The following is a 6,000-nucleotide window of genomic DNA, read 5'->3' as shown; positions in this document are numbered from 1 at the left end:
CCTGTGGATCCCCCAGGTGGTGGAATCCAACTGGTTGAAGTTGTAGGGAACAGATGCCTGGGATTCTTGCTTACACTGTCGCCACTGCAACTCTGAAATGGATTAAATAAATAAAGATGATGATTTAATTGTCTGCCTTTACCCCCATCATTATTAGAGCAGACCTGTATGCTACACATTTAGCATACATTAGTACTGTGTGTTGTACATAGCACAGTGTTTGGTTGCCTCTGATTGGACTAAATCTGTTAGATGTCATGAAGGAATATCCCAATTTGGAAGTTGTTATGAAACTTGATACTGTAGGCTCTTGAAAATGGCAGCTTGATGAGCTTTTGTGATTTTACAAACTTACTAAAGAATTTACGGAGCAATTTGTAAAACCTTTACAGTAATAAATTATGAAACTCTCTCACAGACATCTCTCCAGTTTTTTTATTATTTATTTATTTATTGGAGTGCAGTAGCTTTAGGTTTTAATCGCTTTCAGTCAGTATTACAGATCCCTCCATTAAGAAGGAGTTATACTTTGCACAGTTTTTGTCTCATTTTGTAATAATTCAATAATCATAGTCAGCACAAATAATTTACAGTCAGCTCAGTTATTTCTCATCATTCATTCATTCATTATCTGTAACCGCTTATCCAATTCAGGGTCGCGGTGGGTCCAGAGCCCACCTGGAATCACTGGGCGCAAGGCGGGGATCACACCCTGGAGGGGGCGCCAGTCCTTCACAGGGCAACACACACACACACATTCACTCACACCTACGGACACTTTTGAGTCGCCAATCCACCTACCAACGTGTGTTTTTGGACTGTGGGAGGAAACCGGAGCACCCGGAGGAAACCCACGCAGACACAGGGAGAACACACCACACTCCTCACAGACAGTCACCTGGAGGAAACCCACACGGACACAGAGAGAACACACCACACTCCTCACAGACAGTCACCCGGAGGAAACCCACACGGACACAGGGAGAACACACCACACTCCTCACAGACAGTCACCCGGAGGAAACCCACACGGACACAGAGAGAACACACCACACTCCTCACAGACAGTCACCCGGAGGAAACCCACGCAGACACAGGGAGAACACACCAAACTCCTCACAGACAGTCACCCGGAGCGGGAATCGAACCCACAACCTCCAGGTCCCTGGAGCTGTGTGACTGCGACACTAACATGCTGCACCAACGTGCCGCCCTATTTCTCATCATAATAATAATAATAATAATAATAATCTCATTTAGACGATTATGTAATAGTTGAGGCTGGTGTATCTCTCATTATCCTACACGTTTTCCCTTTCTTTTCCTCCTCTTTTTATTTGCCTGTCCTTCCAGGATGGCCGGGGACCGGGTGGACAAGTCTTGTTCCTCTCTTAATCAAAGCAACAGATGCGATTAGTGAGGAGCGGATGGCGCAGCCTGGCCTACCCCAGGGTAATCAATTTGCAATGGCAGATGCTCAGAGGGGGGAAAAACTTGAGTGGTGCACAACAGCTGCTACCGAATAAATATCAAGGAGTTTGTGTTTGCAATCTTCCATACACCCTGCTCTCTTTACCTTCATCATTCACTCTCTCTTTGACCTGCAGTGGCTTCTACCCTGTGCTTTGCTGCTTATTCAAACACCCCGAGGTATGGTATTACATGGGCGCTGATTGTAAACCTACGTACTCTACCTCCCTCCGTCTTTTTCTTGCTCTCAGTCATGAGGAGTATGTGCTGCTTGTTTTTGTTAGGTCTGATTGACTGATGAGGACGCTGCCAGCAAGAACTTCCATTTTATGTATTTTCTATTTATTTTTTGCACCGTCTCCTATGTGTTCACCTCTACTTCACTCTCTGGCCTGATCTAGATGGATATTGTGTTTCATGGCACCAGCAGTGGTCGAGGGAAGACAGATGGCTATGATTTTGGCAGCCAGACGGGACGTTTTCTGCAACAAGAATGTGATGAATGGTAATTAAACGATTACTGACTTCACAGATAAATGGGAAGTGAACAATCAGAAAGGCAAAGGGTGCTAAAAGGTGCTGATTGAACAAACACGGATGTGTAATATAGTAAACCACTTTACATTTGTTAGGCAGCACTATAATGAATGGGCTCGAGGTAAGCTTTAGGCCTTCGCTGTGTGTCCAGCCCAAGAGCAGCTGTGGTATTGCCTACCTGTGCCAACCACATTTTTCTGACCAATATACAGTATTTAAGTCTGCCACGCCCTGGCAGGCCACGCCTCTAACACTTTTTACCTTGTCTCCCTGCACACCTCTCATTAAGTAGGAAGGGAAGACGATTATTTCCATTTTGCTTGTCAAAGCACAGTGTGAGACTTTGACAAATGACGGCGTCTGCTTGCAGCGATGCCCATCCATTCTGATTAGGAAGCTGAGATCCTGAAGTGGCTTTTCAGCTAGACGTACGGCGGAGAATGAAACCAGGGAACAGATGCCCGTCTGGAGAAGACGGTTCTTTGGAACTGAGTTTGCTTTCAACTACATGCTTTTTGGCCACTGCTTGTGAGTTTGAGATTATTTTCTGGATTTGTGGAAGGATGAAGCTGTGTGCTTTGCCACGATAATGAGTCATGAAATAGAATGATGGGAGAATATGTAGAGTTTGGGTGTACTCACATTAGGCAATCCGTACTATGCCTGTGCATGTTTGAGCCCCAAAGTCCGGTTTGTCTGACCGGCGTGATTGCTTCGTACTGTACCTTGGCCCAGGCATGGTGTGTTTGAACTCAACCCGAGCACTGTACACGACTGATTGATCGCTAACCATGCCTGAACATGCAAATAAAATGCAATACAATATGTAACTAATTGTAACCAAACGGGGGAGGCATGGTGGCGCAGCAGGTAGCATCGCAGTCACACAGCTCCAGGGACCTGGAGGTTGTGGGTTCAAGTCCCACTCCGGGTGACTGTCTGTGAGGAGTGTGGTGTGTTCTCCCTGTGTCTGCGTGGGTTTCCTCCAGGTGACTGTCTGTGATGAGTGTGATGTGTTCTGTGTCTGCGTGGGTTTCCTCCGGGTGACTGTCTGTGAGGAGTGTGGTGTGTTCTCCCTGTGTCTGCGTGGGTTTCCTCCGGGTGACTGTCTGTGAGGAGTGTGGTGTGTTCTGTGTCTGCGTGGGTTTCCTCCGGGTGACTGTCTGTGAGGAGTGTGGTGTGTTCTCCCTGTGTCTGCGTGGGTTTCTTCTGGGTGACTGTCTGTGAGGAGTGTGGTGTGTTCTCCCAGCGTCTGCGTGGGTTTCCTCCGGGTGCTCCGGTTTCCCCCCACAGTCCAAAAATACAAGTTGGTAGGTGGATTGGCGACTCAAAAGTGTCCGTAGGGGTGTGTGTGTGTTGCCCTGTGAAGGACGGGTGCCCCCTCCAGGGTGTATTCCCACCTTGTGCCCAGTGGTTCCAGGTAGGTTCCGCGACCCTGTACTTGATAAGCGCTTACAGATAATGAATGAATGAATGAATGTAACCAAATGTAGCAGCAAAGAGATCACATGTGCACTGCTGAGGTGTAGTATTTGATGGGAGTGCAATGTTTCCTTTAGAATTTTTTCTTTAGCATAGCAGTGGTGGCAGGCCACCACTATATCTTCTATCTTCTATATTAAAATTTTGGTCCAAATTACAGGCCTGATTTAAGCACTAATAAGAGTCTGGAGCAAGGATATTCATCATTTTTTCTGCTTGAACTCCCTTTTTTTAGAAGTTGTGGTTGTTCTCAGTTAAATAAATTATTTATAGGTAGTTTATAAAAAGGTATAACCTTTTTTTCTCCATATTGCCTTATACACAACACATAATGTTGCCTAAATTCAGGTCCAGTCCTGGAGAAACAGGTTCTAACAGGTTTTCTTGTTTGCCTCATGTAAGAGACAAATGATTATATTCCATATAAAATTCTGTGATTTTACTTACTTTTTGAAAATGTTTAGGATTTGCCTTCTTTTTTAAACAGAATCCGTCAAGTTCAGGTTGTATCTTGTGAACAGCTCGTTTTAAGTTATTCTCCACTTGCACTTTTGATGTGTGCTTTGGCTTCAGGACAGTCAGTGCAGGAAATCCAGCTTCACATAAAAATGATGATCCAAATGGCAGATGGTCTCTCAGTGCTGGTGTTTTTTTCCTTTTTTTTTCGTGTCAAGGCTGGATAGTTTTGCTGAATTTTCAACCAGAAGTCTGCTGCTACTTGTTGTTGAACTGTGTTTCTGTGGTTCTGTCAGTCTGCAGTTCAGTGAGCTGCTCTTGAATCTGATCTTTTGCATGAGTTTCTGGCTTCACCAGAAAGTATTTGCCCTGATTGGCTTTTAGTCTAGGTAGTGTCGCAGTCACACAGCTCCAGGAACCTGGAGGTTGTGGGTTCGATTCCCGCTCCGGGTGACTGTCTGTGAGGAGTTGGTGTGTTCTCCCCGTGTCCGCGTGGGTTTCCTCCGGGTGCTCCGGTTTCCTCCCACAGTCCAAAAACACACGTTGCAGGTGGATTGGCGACTCGAAAGTGTCCGTAGGTGTGAGTGTGTGAGTGAATGTGTGTGTGTCTGTGTTGCCCTGTGAAGGACTGGCGTCCCCTCCAGGGTGTATTCCCGCCTTGCGCCCGATGATTCCAGGTAGGCTCTGGTCCCCCCGCGACCCTAAATTGGATAAGCGGTTACAGATAATGGATGGATGGATGGCTTTTAGTCTGCACAAATATTTCCTTTCTAGACCACAAAAACACCTGGAGGGTGTGGGTTCGAGTCCCGCTCCGGGTGACTGTCTGTGAGGAGTGTGGTGTGTTCTCCCTGTGTCTGCGTGGGTTTCCTCCGTGTGACTGTCTGTGAGGAGGGTGGTGTGTTCTCTCTGTGCCTGCGTGGGTTTCCTCCGGGTGACTGTCTGTGAGGAGTGTGGTGTGTTCTCCCTGTGTCTGTGTGGGTTTCCTCCGTGTGACTGTCTGTGAGGAGTGTGGTGTGTTCTCCCTCTGTCCGCGTGGGTTTCCTCCGTGTGACTGTCTGTTAAGAGTTTGGTGTGTTCTCCCCGTGTCCGCATAGGTTTCCCCTGGGTGCTCTGATTTCTCCTGTCCAATAACGCATGTTGGTAGTTGGATTGGTGACTCAAATATGTCTGTGTCCCTGTAATGCATTGGCGCCCCCTCCAGGGTGTTTTCCTGCCCAATGATCCCGGGTAAGCTCTGGACTTACCGCAACCCTTTATTGGATAAGCGGTTACAGTCAATAAATAATGGTGCTTATTAGTAAAATATACAAATTCTTGAAAATGTCAGGAATGTATAAAAAAAGTGCAGTCCAACTGGTATTGAACAATACATCAGTATTAGTGTGGATTGTTCTCCAACATAAGAAACTGCTCCTAATCCTCCACTAAAGCACTTGCTTACATTTCCTAGTACTTAGCAGTGACGATACAGTTGAATCTGTCTATTTATAGGTGGACGTCTCTCGTGACAGCCACCCAAATTCTGTGTGAATTAGCAGGAGGGATAATTGTCCCTATATTAACAAAAATAGCAGCAGAAAGGCAGCAGCATCAAATGTCATTGCGGTCCTTTGTACGAGTAGAAAGAGCTTCATGGAAGATCATGCAGTGGTTCCACAGAATGAGGTGCTGTTTCCAGTATCTGTGATACTGGAAACTATGATGATGTTAACTCTGCTCCAGTTGTGTTATAATCTCCTTTGACACAATGGTCATTTGATAGCCTGTGTGAATAACTACACTGATGGTACTTACTTGTGATGTCTGTAGCCTCATCCAGCTGGACTGCTATTTGGATGCTTGTATAGGAGTGATCAGACCTTCGTGGACAGTTTCTGACATATCTGCTATTGGCAGAGCCACTGTATTGTCAGACAGCACTGTTGCTGAGGATTGTTCTACACGTATCAATAGCTGTAGTAAAGATAAGTTTATCATTTTTTTTATTTCAACACAAAAATTAAGTGACCTTTTTCTTATTTTGTATTGAAAATCCCTATTTTTTTATTTTCA

Source organism: Hoplias malabaricus, chromosome 13 (assembly GCF_029633855.1).
Source record: "Hoplias malabaricus isolate fHopMal1 chromosome 13, fHopMal1.hap1, whole genome shotgun sequence".
In the NCBI taxonomy this organism is placed as follows: Eukaryota; Metazoa; Chordata; class Actinopteri; order Characiformes; family Erythrinidae; genus Hoplias; species Hoplias malabaricus.
This window is presented reverse-complemented; position numbering follows the sequence as displayed.